Below are 2755 nucleotides of genomic sequence, written 5' to 3'. Positions count from 1 at the left end.
TGGGAGGAAATACAGGGAGGGGACATTTGAGAGGTAGTATGGAAACAAAACATAGTAGAAATTTTCATATATATATATATATATATATATATATATATGTTTGTGTGTGTGTGTGTGTGTACACACACACACACACACACACACACACACACACACACACACACACAAAGGTATAACGAGATACCTTTATTCAAGTAATACTGGCCAAGCACAAGCCAGAGCGTGCCCAAGCTAGGGAGGCCAGCTAGAAGGGGTCTCCACGTGTCTGCAGCCCCTTAAGAATTGTTCCCGAAGTGCTCGCTTCGGCGGCACATATACTAAAAATTGGAACCATACAGAGAAGAATAGCATGGCCCCTGCGAAAGGATGACACGAAAATTTGTGAAGCATTCCATATTTGGAAGGGCCTAGGCCTGGCCCAGAATGATATGGTAGACTTTGGGGAGCCCCTTTTGAGGGCCTTACCCTGCCTGGGGAGTAGAGGGGGGATGGCTAGGGGCAGGTGGAATGTTGGGGGGGCGGGGAGGGAGAGGGAGAAGGGATTGACATCTGAAGCAAGCTTGTTCCTAATTTGAACTAATAAAATAAAATTAGAAAAAAAAAGAGAGAGAAGCCAGTTCAGGACACCATAAAAAAAAAAAGAATTGCCCCCGTGTCATCCTCAAACTCCCCTGACCACACCCACATGGGCATGGCCAGGCACACCTGTAGGGGGTCCTAGGAGGCGTGGCTACAGTGTCTCCCTACAATTCCCCTTTTAGTCTAAAAGAAGATTAAAACTTAATAGTGTAAAACATCCAAAATTAACAATCATAAAGGTGAAATACAAGAAGATACAATAATCTGCTATTGCACATTCTAACTATATCTATTCCAGCTAAGCCCTAAAGTCATGTGGAAAGGGTGTCTAACTTCAACACCTCCCTCAAATCCCAACTCTAAACAATAAGAAAGTTATTCCTAACTAGGCTTACACTACCCTAATATACAATAATGGGGAACAGGGGGGTAGCATCTTCTAAGTGGCTTCCTGCTGAAACAGGATGATGGCAGCTTTGAGGGGTCTTGTGGGGGAAAAATCTTAGTATAGTGAAAGTCTCTAATGGGTTATCTCCAGTCCATGTTAGATTGAATTTGCTTGATTGAAGATCTAGGTTAAAATCCTCAACTTGATTGAAGTCAGTACTCAAAGCTCTGGTCAGAGTGTCAGTTGAAACGGAGTAAGTTGGATCCAGTGCAGTCAAAGAGGTATGACCCAATTCCTTTTCTGGAGCATCCAGGGATTGTCGTCAAGTGCGTCTTCATTGGCTGTATGGGACTCAAATATAAGTTTTAGCAGAGAAATGTTTGCTTGCATATGTATGTATGCTGGGAAAGGCAACAATGGGAAAATGACAATTATGAGAGGGTGTAGACCTTGAAAGAAAGAGCCAAGAAAAGACAAAAGATAGTCCTCAAATTCTTCATTTATTCTGTATTACATCAATTGGCTTCTTGATATAATACAGAAACTCTAAAATTTAGTTAAAAAACATGCTTGGATTTTAGGGGAGGAAAGCCAAATCCAACTCTAAATCCAGCATTCATTTAATTGAATGGGGACTAGGAAATGAAGAGAAATAGAGTTTTTTGAGAGACAACTGTAAAGTTTACCATGTGGCATGTTCCTTTTGTTTGATGATTATAGCCACCTTCTTTTCTTTAAGTATCTACCCATGCAGTGTCCTTTGACTTCTGGAGGTGAGTTTTCCTGTTCAGTTGGTAGAGCATGGGACTCTTAATCCCAGGGTGGTGGGTTCGTGCTCCACATTGTGCACAATGTATAATGAGATATCTTTATTCAAGTAATACCGGCCAAGCACAGGCCAGAGCATGCCCAGAGGCAGCAAGCTAGGGAGGCCAGCTAAAATGGGTCTCCATGTGTCTGCAGCCCCTTAAGAATTGCCCCCGTGTCATCCTCGACCTCCCCTGACCACCCCCTCATGGGCGTGGCCAGGCACACCTGTAGGGGCTCCTAGGAGGTGGGGCTACAGTGTCTCACTTTCATTTAGTCATCTAAATGAAACTATCAAATAATGGGGATTCAGAGTCCTAACTGACCAACCTTTGTAAGCAAACACACTTCCAGTACCAGGATTAGATTGCATCTACATGAGTTGTTAGCCAAAGGTACACCGTGGGAATCTTCAGGCTGTTGCCAAGACTATAAGTTGCTCTCCATAAACTGCAAGCAGGGTTTAATTGCTAAAGACAACACCTATACAGTTCATTGGACTTGGAGAAATTGAGCTGGTGCCTACATAGTGCCTGCACCCCTACCTTATAATACACGCAAGTACTCTGCATGCTACACAAAGAGAAACCTAAACACACACACACACACACACACACACACACACACACACACACACACACACCACTAACAACAACAACAAAATACCAGGAATCAACAATTTTGGTCATTGCTGTCTTTCAATATCAATGGTCTCAATAAAAGAAGCAGACTAATAGACTGGATGTGAAAATAGGACCTGTCCTTCTGATGCATTCAAGAAACACACCTCAACATCAAATATAGACTTTGGGTAAAGTGTTAGAAAATGATATTTGAAGGAAACATACCTAAGAATAAATGTTGTATAAGTATTTTAATATCTAGAAAAATAGAGGTCACACCAAAAATAATCAGAAGACATGGGAAAGGACACTATATACTCATAAAATGAAATATCCACCAAAATGACATTTCACATAT

General features: G+C 41.9%; 1 pseudogene; it reads left to right on the top strand.

The window, feature by feature from the left end:
- The first annotated feature begins 293 nt into the window (after nt 1-293).
- Nucleotides 294-401, top strand: LOC113834646 (annotated as a pseudogene).
- Nucleotides 402-2755: the final 2354 nt, after the last annotated feature.

This window comes from Cricetulus griseus, chromosome 3, assembly GCF_003668045.3.
Source record: "Cricetulus griseus strain 17A/GY chromosome 3, alternate assembly CriGri-PICRH-1.0, whole genome shotgun sequence".
In the NCBI taxonomy this organism is placed as follows: Eukaryota; Metazoa; Chordata; class Mammalia; order Rodentia; family Cricetidae; genus Cricetulus; species Cricetulus griseus.
This window is presented reverse-complemented; position numbering and strand designations above follow the sequence as displayed.